Source organism: Mustela erminea, chromosome 13, assembly GCF_009829155.1.
Source record: "Mustela erminea isolate mMusErm1 chromosome 13, mMusErm1.Pri, whole genome shotgun sequence".
Classification (NCBI taxonomy): Eukaryota; Metazoa; Chordata; class Mammalia; order Carnivora; family Mustelidae; genus Mustela; species Mustela erminea.
Genome location: NC_045626.1, coordinates 87,518,609 through 87,536,959, shown reverse-complemented (window position 1 = coordinate 87,536,959; position 18,351 = coordinate 87,518,609). Strand labels below are relative to the sequence as shown.

Sequence of the window (18,351 nt, the reverse complement as noted above, 5' to 3'; positions counted from 1 at the left end):
TTCCCCCCTCCCCCGCGGGCTGGTGTTCCTGCTGTCTGGGCCTGCCTCCCGCGGCTGGTGACGCCTCATTGGGCCGCCTCCTGGTCCCTCCCCCGGGCTGTGCGGATACTTGGGATGCCACTAGTTTGGGAAGTTGGAATTCAGAGCTGATCCCACTTGGGCTGGACCCGGAGGCCCCAGGCCCTAGTGCTGGGGGAGCCTCCCCGGAGACCTGCAGTGGGGGGCACTCGTGGGGCGCGCCTTCCTCACCCCAGGCGCTTGCAGAAAAAAGCCTGAGGGAGGGAGAGAGGGCAGGGCGGGCGGGAGGAGGGAGAGACATGCTGTACCTGTGAGCTGCCGTCGCCCGGGCCCAATTAGCGTGGGGCGCCCGGCGTTATTTTTACATTGTAGGTTTATTTTTTTGGAAGCTAGTGTCCTCCCGCCGCCTGTCGCGCGCTCCGGCTCGGCTCTGCGAGGGTCTGGTGCAGGGAGCGGAGGCGGATCTGTTCTGTCGGCTCAGCCTCCTCCCTTCCTCCCCCTCCTCCTCCCCCCCTGTTGGTGAGAACTGGTTTTATTATGATTATTTTTTTTTCCCCCTTTTGCAGATTTGGAGGAAGGATGTGTGAGGGCGGGGGGGGGGGGAGGTGGGAAGGGGAGAGGATCCCTGTGGGCTGGTTGGGGGAGTTCTCCACACGTTGGGATGTGTTATCGGTGGCCTTGACTTTGCCCTTTTTTTAAAAGCGAGATCTGGCTCCTCGCGGCTGCTTTGATACAAGGGGCTCTCAGGGCCAGGCGTGAGCTGGGAGGGCGTCCCAGGGCATTGTTGTGTACCTCGTCGTGGGTGGCCTTTTTTTTTTTTTTTTTTTTTTTTGTTTTGGATGTGGTGGGGGAAGCAATCAGAGAAAGGAAGAGATGTGAGCCTGGATAGCCAGCCTTTCACTGCCTCCTCTGCAACTCAACTCCCTGGGTTCGAATCTTTCTTTTGTCACTTTCTTGGCAGCGTGACCCTGGACAAATTACTTAACCTCTCTGTGCCTTAGGCTTCTCAGCTGCAAAGTGGGGTAACCATATTCCCGAGTTCCTAGGGTTGTTGTGAGAACCGAGAGTGGTAATCCCTAGAACGTATTTGTGTGAATGTTACTATGACCACTTCGTTGTTATTATTACTATTACTAGGTTCTAAAACTTGGACTTTAATCCAACAAACTGGAGATCTTGAGAGATGGGGCCGACTTGCCTTTTGCTGGGGAGTGGGGGATCTAGTGGAGGAAGGATGCTTTCTTCTCCCCACCCCCCACCACGCCCCCCACTCCGCTTTTCCCGGTTGCGGATGGAGCTGGAGCCGGGCAGGTGGTGCCTTCAGCCCACTGAGCAGATGCAAAGACCGAGCCTGGTGGAGGGGTGCGCGCAGGTCCTGGAGCAGGTGCGGAGCGGTGAAGGTATCCCGGGCGCTGTCTGGCTTCCCCGCCGCCGCCTTGTCCCTGCTTGGAAATTTACCGCCGCCGCCGCCGGGTGCCCAGGGAGTCTGCGGTGCCCAGACGTGGGGGCGGGAGCTGAGCGGGCCCCAGCCCTGGCCTCTTCCCACTGAGCTATTTATGCTTGCTCTGGGATCAATACTATTGATAAATCCATGTAAATGGTAATGTGGCTGTCAGGTCCCGGTGAGGGATGGAGACCCCTCTTGGGGCTGCCCGCATCTCCCCCCTCCCTGGGCGAGGGTTCGGCTACGTGGGAAGGATTTATTTGGCATAATCCGTTCTTTTCCCCCAATTAATAATACTTATACCACCTCCTAAAGATTTCTGGGAGCTCTGCAAATTTGCATCTAGCTGCGACCCTAGGAGGGCAAGGATTGTTCTCCGGGCAAGGGGGCGGGGGCTCTGCGGGTTGGGGCACTCACCCCTGACCCCACATTGGAATACCGCCCCAGGAGTCCGGGCCCCCAGCGCCTTGCCTGCCTTGCCATTCAGGCTGCGTGAGCAGGCTGCCTGGCCGGGACACCCCCCCCCCCACACTCCTCTGCCTCACTGTGGGGTGTTCTCTGTTCCCAACCCCCACCTGAGGCCTGTTGGGTGAGGTTGTGAGATTGGGAGGGGGGTCCACCTACAGAGAACCCAGCCAGAGGAGCTCCTGTCCAGGAGAAGCAGAAGCGGCCCAGGCCGGAGAGCTCAGCCCTTCCCTCCCACAGCTCTCCCCGCCAAGCACCCCCACGGCACTCTGCCTCTGACAAGAGATGGTTGAGAGCTTTTATTTGTGTGTGTTTTTCCCTTCTCTGTTTCCTTTTCATGTCTCAGACGCCAACAGCCGCCTCCCCAGGTGATACCTCTGAGGGAACAGCTTGTGGGAGCTGGTAATTCCTGCTCCAGGGCCCCCGGGGGAGGGTGCCAGGAGGGGGTCTGGGGAGGGCCAGGGGCCCAGGGGCGGGCCAGGCTGTCATCTTAGAAGGCCTTGTCCCATGGGTGGGTATGTTGGGGGGGTCCCCAGGGACATGATGCTTGGGAAGGGTCAACTGGCATCCTTTGAGGATCCTTGGGGGTTGGCAAGAGATTTTATCCCCTGTCAAGCAGTGATACTGTAAAGGCAAATACTGTACAGAGACACCCCCCCCCCATGTCAAACATTCACTGTGTGTCAGGCTGTGCCCTCACCAGGAATCCACATTCATTCACTCTTGGTACCACGCTGTGAGGTCCTTGCTCTCATGATCCCATTTTATAGATGGTGAAATGGAGGCACAGAGAAGTTTAGTGACTTGCCCAAGGTCACACACTTTGGATGTTGGAAGGAGGACGAAGACCTGGAATTGATGGTTCCTGGTCTTGCTGGTGCCTCTGCAGCTGCGGCTGCACAGGTTAGGAAGAAAGAAATTATGTTTCTTATTGGAGCAGCACCTACAGATCTTTGCCCCAGGGGGCAGGAGACTGAGAACCTGTTCTCCCCGGGATTTGGGGAGGGGGAAAGTGCCTGCGGCAGGCCCAGGGTTTCTTTGAAGTCTCATTTTTATCTTAAACATTCATGCAAATTTGGCATTGGCTCTGGCGGCTGTGTTTATTTTGAAATGAAAACATGGTTTTGAATTATTTAGCAGGGCAGATAACGAGGCTCCAGAAAGTGGTATCTAAGGAGTGTGGCCTGGAGTTTCCTGCACAGGGGGCCGGGCTGGGCTGGACGGCTCTGGGACGTTTCTGTAGCAGGAGACCTTGAGAGGTCCCAAGGAGGAAGGCAGCTTTTTTTCCATTTTACAGATGAGGGTCCTGGGGCCGGGCCAGCCCAAGATCCCGCAGTAGTGTGGCTTTTGCTGACAGTGATCAAAATCATCATGGTTACTCATCTCGCCGGGCTCAGGCGAGGCGCCCTGGAGAGAGGCTCTTTGATTTCCTAGAACCGTAAAGAATCATCCTCAACACACAGTAGAGGACAGACCAGGAGTGTTTAGTCCCTGATCCTCATTGGATCAGGTTCTGATGCATTCGAGTCCTGACTTAGCCATGGACACGTGGTGTGCCCAGCGGCTGGCCCCTGCTTCTCCGAGTTTGGGCGCCCCGGTCTGTAAGATGGGCGCATGGCTCACGGCTGGTGGGGTCGTGGAGAGGATTACAGGGCAGGAAGTGTGAGCACTGGGTTTGGAGTTTGTGTCTGCAGCTTTCAGTTGTTATTGACTCTGGGCAAGCGGCTTAACATCTCAGAGCCTCAGTCTACTCATCTGTAAGATGGGGATGGTGTCTTTATTGCTGTCAGGACCCAATCCCGATGTGTGTTGCCAGAGTTGCTGTTTATTATTTTGGCTTACCCCTTTGGATCGTCAATGCTTCGCTATAGAAGCATTCTACAGGGGAACTGGGGGGTACTGGGCTGTCGCCGATGGGTTGGTTCCATGTTTCCTCTGTCTACAGGGCTGCTTAGAAGGCGGGTGCTGTAACAGAGCAGGGTCTTGGGGTCCCTACACCAGAGCCCTGGTGGCCTGGCCTTTTTGCCTTCCAGAGAGAAGGCTCCTTTCCTATTGGCTGGTTGGTGTGATTGACAGATATGTTCCGCCCCCTCCCTCTGTCCCTGGAGGCTGAGGTTTTGATGACAAGGGTCTGGCGGACTTGGAGGGTTTGGGCAGCATGGAGAGTCGGGGAAGGGGTGACACTGGGGATCTGGGGACACTGGGTGACAGAGGGGATCTCCAAGCAGAGGGCCAGGCTTCCCCTTCGCCTGGGTGCAGGTTCCAGAAAGGGCTTCTTTGAAGTCAGACCTGGGTTCAAATCCTGCCTCCATCAGCTAATGACTCAGGCAAAGTCTCTGACCTTCGAGCCTTGGTTTCCTTATCCTTAAGGAGGCAGTCGTGCCCACCTCCGAGGACAGTGTGGACCAGCAGTGTGCGGTCAGCTTCCGGCCGTGGGGGACAAGTGGTGTGCGCCCACGCTGCCTGTGGCCACCTAGCACGGGGGGGGGGGGGGCTGTTGAGCTCCTGAAATGTGGCTAGCGCGACTGAACTGGTTATTTTATTTCATTTTAATTAACTTAAATTTAAACAGCCACATGTGGCTGTGGCTAATGGCTGCCTGATCAGACAGCTTGGGTCTGGAGGGAGGGAGTCAGAGTCTGTGCATGGGAGCTGGGCTTGGCTCTTAGCATGGATTTTTTTCCTTTTCTGTGTGTCTTGTCTCTGCCCAGTGCCAGCGTGGCACTGTCCTATCTGGGAGCCTCCCCCCACCCCACCCGCCCGACAGCCCCGGGTTGACCCTAGTGCCGACCAGGCTCTTCTGTCCTCTGCCCTTCTCCTGCCCATGCTCCTGATCTTATTGTCCCCTTCTCGTCCCAACCAGCCTCTGGGGCCGCTCCGTGCAGTCGACCTTTCTGTGACGTGGGGGGCTGCGGGGGGAACATTCTAGATCTATCCTGTCCAGCACCATGGCTGCACGTGGCCCTGGGCACTTGAAGTGACTGCAACCAAGGAACAGAATTCCATTTTTTAGGGCACCTGGGTGGCTCAGTGGGTTGAGCCTCTGCCTTCGGCTCAGGTCATGATCTCGGGATCTTAGGATTGAGCCCCGCATCGGGCTCTCTGCTCAGTGGGGAGCCTGATTCCTCCTCTCTCCTCTCTCTCTGCCTGCCTCTCTGGCTACTGGTGATCTCTGTCTGTCAAATAAATAAATAAAATCTTAAAAAAAAAAGAATTCCATTTTTTATTTTATTTTAATATGTTTAAATAGTCCCCTGTGGCCTGTGGCCACTGTCCCCTTTGGGTGGCATGGTTTTAGTGCCTTGCCTTCTCTGTGGACTCGGACCCAAACGTGTTTTCAGACCACTGGCGGAGCCTTCTCTTCTTGGCCCTATAGGCAGTAGGCCCGAGTGTCCCCGAGGCTGGGAGCTCTGTGCCCAGACTTCCCCACTTGTGTCCCTGCAAGGAGAGGGCAACCCTCGCTCCTGAGGGCTGAGCTCCGGGGCCTGGACCTCCAGCCTGGCTGGGCTCACAGAGGGGATCGTCTGCAAAGCCACCTTGTTTGTTTTCATGAGTGCACATAGGTAGGAAGGCCTGCTGCCCATAAGTGTTCCATAGTTTTTTCTGCTACATAATTAATGCATTATGTAATAACTAGATTAACTTTTTTGTTGTTGTGGGGGGACATAATGATGCTGTCTATTGTCATTGGAAAAATAGAAGAAACTAAAAAGTAATTCACTCAAAACTCTCTGCCGCTTGTTTGGGGCTTTATAAAAACGAACTTTTGTGAGAGAAACCGCACGGGTCTGTTAGGAAGTTCAAGCAGCTCACAAAGGCGTCCAGGGAAGTCGTCCGGTTTCTGCCCTCCCACTCTCTGTCCCCCGAGGCAGATGTGCACAGGTAAAGTTTCCCCTCCGAGACACTCTGGGCCTCTGCCTGCCTTCGATGGACACAAATAATATCACACCTTGTTCACGTCTCGCTTTCGTCCCCTAAAATAAAACGTATCTTGGAGCTCATTCTGGAACACATAGAGCAGCTGTCAGCAAACTTCTGCCCACAGGCCAACACCAGCCCACCTCCCGTTTGTTTTTTGGGATGTGGGAGGAGGGGCAGAGAGTGAGGGACACTCTTAAGCAGGCTCCAGGACCAGTGCAGAGCCTGATGCGGGGCTCGATCTCATGGCCCTGAGATCGTGACCTGAGCCAAAATCAAGAGTCAGAAGCTCAACAGACTGAGCCACTCCTGCGGCCCCCACCTCCTGTTTTTCTGGGGTGTGCAAGCTAAGAGTGGTTTTTGTATTTTTTAACGGCTGAAAAAAGAAAAAAACCAAATAATATTTTGTGATCTGTGAAATTGTATGAAATTTAGATTTCAGTGTCCGTAATAAAGCTTTATTGGAACACAGCTATGCCCACGCGTGAAGGTGTTGCCTGAGTCTGTTTTCAAGGTATAGATGAAAAATTGTGGGGTTGTGACAGAGGCCCGAAGGCCTCGCGAGGCCTGATGCCTTTATTGCCAGCCCATCTCATTTTTTCTGACTTCAGCATGACCTCCCGGGGTTCTTGCTGTTGAAGAAACCGGGGGCCCAGAGAGGATTGTGAGTTGAAGGGTCAAACCGAGCAGGCCCTTAAAGTCCCTCCTGTTGGCCTGGCTAACTGTTCTTGCCGAGTGTTGCTGACGCTCTGGTTACAGCTGACTGTTGTAGGATTCAGTGGGCAAAGGGGGGGACGTTGAGGCAGCAGACAGTCTGGACCGATTTCTCTGCCGCGTGGCGCTACGTGGTCGCTGAAACTGCTTCTGGGCAGTGCTATGGGGTGTTCACAATTTTGGACGAGCCACTTCCTACCTGTCTTGTTCCCTCTTCGCTTGGGCCGTCAGGAGACTCGGAGCCAGATGTGCAGCCTGTGTTCAGCAGTCTGGTCTGGTCTTTCTGGTCTGTGTTTCTGTTTTACCCGCTTCATTCTGATTTTACAGTACTTTGTCCCCGGTTTTTCTCTTTGCCCTGACTTCGCTCTCTGATAGTATCTTACCAGATGCATTCCTGAAAGTTGCCTCATCTCTGGAGGGGCACCCAGGAGCAGACAGGAGTAAAGAAAAGGAAAACGCTTTGTAAGGTGTTTCCATGCTTGTGTCCTGTGGGTGCCTGTAGAGTGCTGGGTCACCTCACCCGGGGAGGTTACACCCGGAGTCTCCTGACAGATAATCCCAGGAGGAAACCAAGGCCTGGCCATGTGGAGGGTTTGAACCAAGGTCAGACCCTGGGTGATAAGCAGGATCTTTACATGTGCGTGTTGGGCTGGATTTGGGAAGATGACAGTGAGTGACTTGCAAGGTGGAAGATGTCCCCACTGGAGGGCCCCGGGGGAAAGCCCTGGAGTGGAGCAGGTGTCAATGCTCACCACCCCCGGCGTCAAGTGTCACTTCTGTCTCTTCCCTGTCTGGGGCCCTGGGGCCCAGGGCTCTCGGAATTTTGGGATGGCAGTCCTGTGGGCATGTCCACAGTGAGGAACCCTGGGCCATCTCTTCTGGCCTCCTTGCTCTGCTGATGATTTCAGATGCTTCTGCTCCCTCCGGCCGACCCTGGGGAATTTCTTGGAGCTGGGGAAGGAAGTGGGGGAAAGAGTGCTCTATAGGGTGGGTTGTAGGAAGTGGGATTAGATGAGACTGGCCAGCTTGCCTGTGTGTGTATGTGTGTGTGTGTATGTGTGTGTGTGTACGCGTGCACATGCCAGTGCGAGCGTGTGCACTGGGCTGGGGGGCTAGAAGTCTGGGAGGCTCTTGGGGGTCAACCCGTCCTCCAGCCTGGTGGCTGAGGCTGTCTACCGCTTGTCTCCCAGGGTTGGCCCCCAGCTCTGATTCCCGGGTCTGCCTCCTGCTGGCTGTGTGACGTGACCTGGGAGAGTAGCGGAGCCTCTGTGTGGCTCCTTAGTTTACCCACCAGTGAAATGGGGTGATGAATGACACACATCCTCACAGGTCGTGGTCAAGCCGAGGGGGCTGGGGGCCATCCGAGGGGGCTGGGGGCCATCCGAGGCCGAGGTGCTCCTGCAGCTGGGACTGTCCTCCCCCTCCTCTCCATGGCTCAAGCACCCAGGGAGCCCAGGCAACTGGGTGCCGGTGGCTCATGGATGTCCCTCGGCCCTCACGCCCATGCTGTCCCCATTTGGACCCAGGTCCTTCCTCACATCAGATGCTTGTCCTGGGCTTCCTTCTGGCGTGTGGCGTGTGGCGCACGGGCCAGAGACCCTGGGTCGCCCACACCGCCCTCTGGTGTGGTTGCCCCCCCTGCTTGCAGCAGCCCCCTCCCCCATCTCCCCACCGACATACAGTGTGGCGGGGCCCCAGGGGTGCTGAGCCTTGACCTTGCTCAGAGCCCTGAGGGCTTCCCACCACTTCTCACTGCCTTGGAGGCCTGTCTGCCCCCAGCGCCTGCCGACCTCTGACCTCCCCCAGGCAGGCCCCCTGCAGTCCCTCTGCGCTAGGCTGGTGGCTGGTGGAGGGGCTCTGGCCACGCAGGGCGGTGGGGTGCGGGGGAGGGCTGGAATTTTCTTTGTGGCCTAGGGAGCCTCTCTGGGAGATGCTGTCAGTCAGGAGGCCTGGAGGCTGGCCCGGAGGACCCGGGGGTGGCGCAGCCCGACCCCACGGGGAGGGGTTGCCCCGGAGGCCCCTGCTTGTCCTCACGCTGAACTCCAGTGCCCGCCGCAGACCCTCCGGGAGCATCGCCCGGGGCCGCGGTGGTGTCTCCGTGGCCATGGCAACCGCCTGGCACCAGGGCCCTGCTCGTTAGGCTAACGAGGCAAGGCTGCTGGGCCGGGGTGGGGAGGCTGGGGACGCGCCGCCCCAGGGCTTGGCCCAGCTTGACTGGCAGGCCACCGAGCCAGGAGCGAGCCAGGAGCGGGGCCCAGCAGGCATCAGGGCCCCCCCTCTGGGGTCCTAGGGGCTCGGGCCAGGTGCACGGGATGGGCTTCTGGTGGGCTCTGGGTGTGGTGGTGACTCGTGGTTAGCTGCCATGACCAGTTGAACCGGCTGGGGAGGTGGGGAACGTAAGCAGGGAGTGGGTGCCCCACTTTCACCCCCCCCCCCGCTCCCCTCTGCCCTCCTGAATAGTTTTAGGCATTTTCACTTTCCCCCACCTCTGCTTCCTGCACCCCATCCAGGCCATTGTACCGGGTCAAATAGTGCCCCTCAAATTCGTGTTCCCCCTGAAGTTCAGAGTGGGACCTTACGTGGAGATAGAGTTGTTGCACTTGTACCTGAGATGGGGCCCTGCTAGAGGAGGGTGGGCCCCAAATCCACGGAGATCCACGGAGAAGACGTTCCCCTCCCCCCCACGGAGTCTCTGGAAGGAACCAGCCTGCTGACACCCGCAGAGCTGAGTGCCCGGGCTTTCGGATAACAAGGCAACAAGCCTCGGTTTCCCCATCCATAAAATGGGCACAGTCAGATTACTTGTCTGGGAAAGGTGCTGAGGGGTTGAGCGAGGCCCTGCGCGAGGGGGCACAGGGCAGGCCTCGATGCGGGTTGGCGTGTGCTGTTGGTAGTGGCTTAACCGTTGGTAGTTGGTGCTGTTGGTAGTGGCTTAACCGTTGGTAGTGCTGTTGGTAGTTGGTTTAACCTGCCGAGTCTGTGGTCGTTTATTACAGCAGCAGGAGGAAACTCAGACACGGCCTGCATCTACCCCGAGAACCAGCAGCCGGGAGCAACGTGGTCATTTATTTTTTTATTTAAAAAAAAAAAAAAAAAAGATTTCATTTATTTTATTATTTTATTCATTCAGCAGGATGTTCCTTTGCTGTGGTTTTGGAGGAAGGTTGGGACATCACAGCCAGATGACCCCAGGTGCCTCGGGGACTTAAAGCCTGTGTTGCACAGACAGGTGACCTCTGGGCGCTGGCCTGAGCTGACTCCTTTCTGGCCTGCGCTCCCTGACCTCCACAGGGCAGCTCTCTGGGGAGCCCAGACTAGGCTGAGGCAGCCTCTGGAGGGATTCAGGTCTTCTGTCTGCTGGGCGAGGAGAGAGACTCGTTAACTCCAAGAAACCCGGGGCCTGAGGACACCTTCCTTTGTTGGACAGGTTCTGTCACTTGGTGCCTCAGTTTCTGCATCTGTAAAATGGGGATAGCTGCATGCCCTGCCTTATGGGGGAGCGGCGCAGATTAGGGTGTTTGGGGTGACCTCCGACGACCTGCTCTAGATGGTGTACACGCCAGCTCCCGTCTTACCCTCTGTGTCTGGTCTCTGGGCAGGGTTAGGTGAGGACGGGGTCCTTTGGAAAGGGTCCTGAGCTGGGTGGGACGCCGGGCGAGCTCCCCGAGCACCTGCTTTATGGTCGCTCAGTTACGTCCCACAGTGGCCAGAACTGGTCCTTTCCCTGCTTCCTGATAGGGAAACCGAGGCATGCAGGTGTCCGCCATGCACGCTCCGGGCACGCAGCTCGTAAGTGCCTTCTGCAGGGGGATGTTGTCACAGGCACGGTCTGGCCTTTCCTTGGCTCTCTCTTGCCCTTGGATTGTGGGTATGGGGCGGAGGGTGGCCTGGGGGCACTGTGTGTCCAGCCCTGCGTGCCTCTGCCCACTCTCTGCCCCAGCCCAGCCTGTTCCCCTTGGGGGTCACCCTTGCTGTCTCCTGGGCTGCGGCTGGCTGTGCCGTGCAGGAAGCTGACCCCGCTGTCTGGGCTATAAATAGCAGCTTCTGCGCCGCGGCGGGCAGGAAGCTGCGTCTCATGGTACCTGGGCTCCGGCCGCTGCCCCCTTGCCGCAGCGCCTCCTGGCACCGTCCTTCTCCTGGTGGGAGCGCCAGAGCGGAAGCATGTGTGCACCCTGGGCGTTGTGTTGCAGGTTTGCTGTGTGACCTTTGTGCTTCCTTGCCCTCTCTGTGCCCCTGAGCCCTCTGTGCATCCTGTGCTGTGAAGAGTGCCCCCAGGGTGTCTGGGTGGTGACTGGGGAGGTGTGGAGGGCAGGGTTGGTGGTTTGTTGTTGAGAAGGGGGGGCGGGTGGTTTTTACCCTGGAGGTGGGGGACGTTAGCAGGAGGGGCTTATGGGGGAATCCGGAGAGGGGACGTGGGACCTATCTAGATGGCTGTTGGGGAGCCTGATGAGGTGGAGCTGCCTGGAGGGTCCTGGACTGGGAGATGGACCGTGGCTTGGGCCCTGGGTATTAGAGACCCACCTCGACTGCTGGGTCCTGGGTGATGCTGGCACAGCCTCTCAGGGCCTCGGCATGGTCTTCAGATGTCCCGGCAGGCAAGAGACACACAAGGCTTTCAAGCAAGAGAGAGTCATTTCACTCTGAGCCCTGTTGTCTTCTGTGTTTTCATGGGTCACATTGTTCATGTCATTGTACTGTTAGGGGGTAGCACTGGTCTTGTCCCTCTCCGGACTGTCTGGTCCTCGGGCGCCCCGGCTCCTGGAAATTCTCAAATGGCTCTGATCCTGGGCACACTGGTGGCCTCTGCCTTCCCGGTCCCTGCGGACCACGCTGCCCCTTTTCCTGGCAGATTCCAGCTGCCCGGTGAAGGCTAATAAGGCTTGATCATTCGGACATTTCTCCGAGCAGGTCAGCTGTGCCTTGCAAAGCCTTCCGCCTTCACAGAGGTCATAGGCTTGTTGGTGCCCATATGCTTCTTGGCTTAGGGTGCCCGAGTGGATCAGGGGAGGTCTCCGCAGAGTGGCTTTCCTGGTCTCAATCTTGCTGAACTGCGAGATGTCCCGGAGGGCCATCTGTGACTGGTCCAAAAAAAGAAAGAAACCTTGCCGAAGAGTATCGATTAAGGAGTTACTGGTGGTCGTCCTAGAGGGGGAGGTCTCTAGTGATAAGCCACACGGCTCTGCCTGATTGACATTTTCATCAAAAGAGAGACTCGGCATTGCTGGGGGACGTTTCCACTGCGCAGGTGACAGAACTGGGCTTGCCCGCTCGGGCCCTGCACGAGTGCAGAGACTGAGTCACGTGGACCCCGCGGTTGCTTTCGGAGTTCAGGCTTTGTCGGGGGTCGGCCGTAGGAGCAGTTTCCTCGAAGCCTAGACCTTTGGAGCCTGTGGTCAGGAGCTTAGTGGTGTCTCCCACAGTGGCCCCTGTCCTGGTCCCCAGCAACGGTGAATGTATTGTCACACAGCAAAGGGGTATTAATCCCCGCCGTGGCTGGCTGGGATTGAGGCTTCCCGCCAGCCGACCTTGAGATGGGGAAGTTCGCCGGGATAATCCTGGGGGCCTCAAAGGCCTCACGAGAGTCCTTAAAAGGAGGAAGCAGGAGGTCAGAGCCAGACTGAGACACTCTCTAATGCTGTCTTTGAAGATGAAGAAGGGGTGTGGGGCCGAGAACGGCAGGCAGCCTCTGGACGCGGGGAGAAGCCAGGAACAAATTGTCCCACGGAGCCTCGGAAGGAGCACAGCCCTGCTGACACCTTGACTTGTAGCCCGGTTTTTGGACTTCTGACCTCCAGAACGCGAGAATATATTTTACGCTGGTTTAACCTGCCGAGTCTGTGGTCGTTTATTACAGCAGCAGGAGGAAACTCAGACAGGGCCTGCATTTACCCTGAGAACCAGCAGCCGGGAGCAACGTGGTCATTTATTTTTTTATTAAAAAAAAGAAGATTTCATTTATTTATTTGAGAAAGAGAGAGTGGGAGCATGTGAGCAGGGAAGGGGCAGAGGGAGAGGGAGAGAATCTCAAGCAGGCTCTGTGCTGAGTGCAGAGCCTGACACGGGGCTCGATCCCACAACCCTGGGATCATGGCCTGAGCGGAAATCAAGAGTCAGATCTCAACTGACAGCACCATCCAGGTGCCTCACAACATGGTCATTTAGACGCTGGTGCGTCCCAGCTGCCAGTGACCTTGGAGTCAGGTGACGGCTCAGAGTCTCGGCCTTGACCTGGGGCTGTGGGTGAGGGATTTGGGGCCAAGAGAGTGAGTTGCAAACTGTTACGGGCCATGCTAGGGAAAACAATGAAATAAGAAAAATGTCTGGAAGCAGTGAGATGACCCTTTGGAAGCTTTGGAGAGGGGAAGGGGTGGTGTGCGGTGGGGTTGTTGGTTTGTGTGTGTGTGTGTGTGTGTTTTTCTTTTTTCTTGATTCCTTCAAATCCAGTGGGGGCATCTGATCCCCGTGGTGGCCAGAAAAATGGTACGTCCCCAGCCGGTCTCCCAACCCGTGACGAGCCCCGGATGATTCTTCTGGGTGGGGTGTCCCAGGGGGCAGGTGTTCCAGATTCTCGGAGCAGACAGGTGATGCCCCACGCTGCTTCCTTCCCGGCTTTATTGAAAAGAGGAAGAAAATGGCCCACACCTCTGGCCCTGAAGGCCTCTGGGCCTGCGTCCAGAAACCTGAACCCTGCAATTAAATGAAACTAGATCCTTAGGTTGGGAGAGCTTCTCCTGCCAGGAGAGGCTCCAGAGACCAGGCCCTGGGGACCTGCTGCTGGTGTATGGACGATGGGGGGTCCGGCGGGGGAGCGGGTGGGGAGAGGCAGGTAGAGAAACTGCCCCAGGGGAAAGGGAAAGGATGAGAATGCGCCAGCCAGCCTGGGTCCACGAAGCTGGGCTCAGGGCTCCAGCCGAGGTGGCCGCTTTTTAGTAAAACAAAAAATTGAGAGGCACCTGGGTGGCTCAGTGGGTTAAGCCTCTGCCTTCGGCTCAGGTCATGATCTCAGAGGCCTGGGATCGAGTCCCGCTTCGGTCGTCTCTCTGCTTAGCAGGGAGCCTGCTTCCCCTGTCTCTGTCTCTGCCTGCCTCTCTGCCTACTTGTGATCTCTCTTTCTCTCTGTTAAAATAAATAAATAAAATCTTAAAAAAAAAAATTGCAGGTGACTTTCCAGTCACCCGAGTCCCCTCGCTGGAGACTTCTGCTTCTCAGCTAGACATGTGCTCTTCTAATCCATGTTTTTAATGCTTCACGGGCTTCCGTGCGGATCCCTGCATGGCCCGGGGCCCTGTCTCCTCCCTGGGCTGAAAGAATGCACGCGGACGTGGTTTTCTGTGGGCGCTACTAAGGTGAGCCGTGGGACTCTGCCGGTTTTGTAGGTCAAAAGTGGTCGAATATTGACAACTTTTGTGTAATTCAAGCTAGTAATTTCCTGTCCGTGCTGGGCAGGCCACGGAGTGGAGTGACGACCCGCAGGGATTTTGATGGCTCGTGGGGTCCTATCCCCGCCCCCCCCCCCCCGTCCCATGGCCTCCCACCAGCTGTGAAGCCTGAGGCATATCATATCATTATCTGTGTCTCGGTTTCCCTATATGTAGAGCGGGGTTCGAAACGCTGCCTACGTTCTGGATGTGTTTTGTGGATGAGAAGTAGTAATGCACAAGGCGTTTAAAACTGTGGGCTGTTGTTGTCATTACTGTTATTATGTATTCTTTTTTTAATTAGGATTTTTTTAGCCTGTTGGTGCAGCTCGCTTGATCTGGATCTCCCTGGATTTTACCTCCTGTAGAGGTGGTATTTTGTTGCGATGTATGATCGGTGTGTTCTCCCGCAGAGATGCCGCTTGAGTTGACGGCGGTCTTTGGACGGACCTTCTCCAAGCGCCTCGGGGCGCTCACGTGCGTCCCGTCTCCTCTGTCCCCGGGACTGGAATCTTCGGCTTGTGGCCTTTCCAGATACTCCACCAGCAAGTGCTTCCCCGGGGGCTGCACTGGCCGACCCTCTGTGCTCTGGCAGGGGTAGGATCTTCCTACGGCCAAGCCCTTGGGTAGGGCGTGCCACGGTGTGATAGCTGCCTTACCAAATTTTGGTTTTTAGAAGCAGAACAAACGTGTTCTCTGTAAGTTGGGAAATTAAGAAATAGAAAGCCTGCACATAAAAAAAAAAAAAATCCGACCACATTCCTACCCCCCAGAGAGCGAGCGTTGGCATCTTGGACGGATGTGGGTTTTGACAAAAAGGACCAGCTCTGATCTCTGCTGCCCTGAGTGACCATGGGGCAAGGGAGCAGTGAAATACAGTGATTTTGCAGCTCTCCCTGCATGACCGCCGAACCTGGAGGTCAGCATCCTCAGGGAACACACAGGGATTTGGCAGCTTTGGGTGGGGCTTTGCACCAGCTGGGTCTGGGACACCCCTCTGCCCTATAGTAGCCGTGGGGACCTGGCTCATGGAATGCACCCCCAGAGCCCCATGACTCCGTCTCCTTGTAGGGTTTTTGTGCAGCCCTGCACACAGTAGGTGCTCAATTGATGCACGAAGGGATGCAGTACAGTAGGATATCTCAACCTGGGTGCTACTGACGTCGGGGCCAGATAATTCTGCCCTGGGGGCTGTCCTGTGCATTCAAGGGTGTTGCGCAGCATTTCTGTCTCTGCCCACCCAGTAGATGCCCCCTTCCACACCCACTGTGACAACCAGACATGACTGCAGGACACTGCCCACAGTCACCCCTCCAGGACCCCTGTGGTATAGGATAGGACCTCCGAGAAGACTGTGTAGAAGGCAGAGAAGCCCCAGGACAGTTTTCCTTGGAGTCTATGCCCAGTGTGTAGATTTTCTTCATTCAGATGCTGCCGTTAAGTACCCTACTGTGTGCTGGGAGCTGTCCTAGGTGCTAGGATTCTGCTGGGAACAAGGCAGGCGGGCAGCCCCCTTCTTGTTTATCCAGGCATAGCTGGACACCCTGCTCACTCTCCCCGACTTAGCCTTTGGATATGGTTGTGACTTAAGTCCCATTCCTGCCTCAGTCTCCCCCTGTATGAGATGGGGGCCAAGGGTGTTCTGAGTGACACTACGAGGAGCCCTGTCACCTCCGGCTGGCTATTTCCTTTCTGGGCCTCAATGCCCTTGTCCGGAGAGTGGTGTTTGTGGTAGCACTGGCCTTCCGAGCTGCTGTGGGGATTAGCGAGTTCTTTCATCAGGCACAAGGCACACAGTAGGTGCTTTGTGACAGTGGGCGGATGATGTGTGCGTAGACTCTGAAGGCCAAGTGTGCAAGCATCTGCCCTTGGGTCATCGCAGCCAGCTGGGCAGGGGATGGGGGTGCTGGTGGAGAGCCCACGGCATCCTCTGTGCCTGGCCATGCGGGTGGGGGTCTTGGTGGGAGGGAGCTCAGCTGCCCTCCTCCCCAGGCCTGTAAGGAGCTGGCTCAGGGGAGATCCCTAAGGCGATTAAGTGGGTTCATTTGATCCTGAACGTGAACTTGAGAGCAGGCGGCTTATCTCCTGGAGATGAAAGCCAGGCAGGCGATGAGCCACCTGGCCCAGGCAGGGAGTTCGGGATTTTATCCTCCATTCTTTGCCCAGCTGGGGCTCGTGCCGGGGGCTTTCGCCCCACCTGCCTCCAGCCTCCTCAGCTGCATGGTCAGACAGCGTGCTTCTGATGCTGGTCTAGTCGTGGCGGGCGCACACCTCGGTCATTCATTGGGACAGTTCCAGTCTTGTGAGCTAGCAACGATCATCACTTCCCTGTGTGACGGGCAAGCTGTTAAGGCTCAGAGAGGTCAGCTAACTTTCCCAGGGCCACACAGCCTCCTGATAACCACCCCTCCCGCCAGCAATATTTGCAGCGTATATGTGGAAAGCCCCCTTTTATTCTTGGGCACTGAAATTCCTCCTTCATACGGTCTTGACTTCACACAGAATTAACAACAACAAGAAAAATCAGTGTCGTGCCCCGGTTGTCGTATAAGGGCAAAGGGAGGGAAGGAGTCGCTGGTTCCCACTCAGGATGAGTAAGTGAGCTCAGAAGGGTTTCGGGACTGGAAATACATGAACGTGACTTAAAAAAAAAAAAAGCAAGTGTTTGGATTGGTTCTGGAAGGTTCTTTTTTTAAATGGCTGGGTCATTTGAAAATTGCGTGGAGAGGGTGACTTTCATGGCCTGGGCCTTCCCTGGCTGAGTGGCTGTCAAAGGATAGCTGTGATTGTCCCTGTATGTTTCCGGCATATTCCAGGTGGGGACACGGCCTCCAAGACCTCCTCTGCCCGAACCACAGGAATATGGTGGCAGTGGCAGTGGTCAGATGACCACTTGGTCGCAGGCCCTTTCTGCAGTCAGGGTAATGCTGGCTCACTGTACTGTGCTGGGGGAGCGAAACAACTGCCTCCGAGACCCGCTCTCCTATCAGTAGTAACGAGACCGCAGACGGCAGACCAGGCCCCCGCCTGGCTTGGCTGTCTGCAGTAGCCTCCCCTGGGCTCCTGAATCCACTCTCGTCCCGGGGATCTGTCCTCCGTGCTGCAGCCAGAGGGACCCTGTCTGAAGGAGGAGACTGCAGTGCGGTTCTCCAGGCCCTGCCTCCTCCTTGGAGAATAAACCCAGAGGCCCAGGGCCCTGGGCGGCGCCTGCTGCCTTCACCCCTTTCTCCAACCCTGCTTTGGCGCCTGCTGCCCCCGGCCTGGCACACTCTGTCCCTGCTGCCAGTGGTCCTGGCTCAGATGTGAAGCCCCTCCGTGGATTTATGCCCTGGGTTTTGGTGGCCTTCCCACATCAGAGGTCCCTTCCTAGGCAGTAGGTGCTACGTCCGTCTTACCGAAGGCAGGGTCCCCGAAGCTGGGATAGTGCTAGCACATGGTAGGGCATCGGTGGGTTTGTGTCGATGGCTGGATGGGTTCCTTTGCAGTGAGATGGAGCCTGGCTGGGCCAGGTGTCCATGGGCCCGACCTGGGGGAAGGGGAGGAGGGGGGCTGGACACGGGGGGGCCCTTTTCCCTCAGTGGCTTCTAGCCGGTCTGGAACCGGCCAGACCAGTGCCTGCTGCTTCCTGCCCAGGGAGAGAGGCTCTGAGGGTGTGCTAATGGGGTCAGCGGGGTGATGTTGGCCCCAAGGTCATTTGGCAATGTCTGAAGATCCTTCCGGTTGTCCCAAGGTGGGGAGGAGGGGGCGGGCGTGCTCCAAGGGCCAGAGATGCCGTACACATCCTACAGGGCACAGAGCAGCCCCCACAGGGAAGATTGATCTGGCCCAAAGTGCAGGAACCTGGCATCGGGCCTTAGGAACTCAGCATCTGGGCTGTGCTCCAGGCAGGAGAGGGCAGGGCAAGGCAGGGCGAACCCAGGTCCCCTTTCCGTGCTGGGCCCACATCTCCATGGCCCAGAGTGTGCCCCCCAGGCAGGGCGATGAGGCATCTTGGAGTTCCTTGTCATTTCTGTTCCCAGCACGGGGCGGCTGTCAGCCTGCCTTGGTGACGCATCCTCACACACCTGCAGGGTTCCCACAGCCTGGCTGCCATAGCTTCTCTTCTCCCCAGGGCTGCGAGTCAGTGGGAGGTACTGTGAACGTGGCTGCTGCCATGAGAGCTCCCCCCTCCGAAAGCATCCCTCCCAGTGCCCTTCTTTGCAGACGTGAGGCTGAGGCCCAGCATGGGTGAGGAATTGGCCCTGGGTTGCACAGCACAGTAGGGCCCGGACCAGGGAGGCCCGAGGGAGGAGATGCCAGCTCTGGGGCTCCCACGGTCCCCTCCCGCTGGCTAGCAGCTCCTCCCCACTGACCAGATTCCATATCCCCTACTGT

At 57.0% G+C, this 18,351-nt stretch overlaps 1 protein-coding gene across 1 annotated transcript in view; it reads left to right on the top strand.

The window, feature by feature from the left end:
- The first annotated feature begins 1,441 nt into the window (after positions 1–1,441).
- Positions 1,442–18,351, top strand: part of NCOR2 (nuclear receptor corepressor 2) — a 204,884-nt gene continuing 187,974 nt past the window's right edge. Inside the window, exons 1-2 of the mRNA XM_032310351.1 lie at positions 1,442–1,456; positions 14,155–14,160. The gene's annotated coding sequence lies outside the window, so the exon portion shown is untranslated. The remainder of the gene's footprint in view (positions 1,457–14,154; positions 14,161–18,351) is intronic.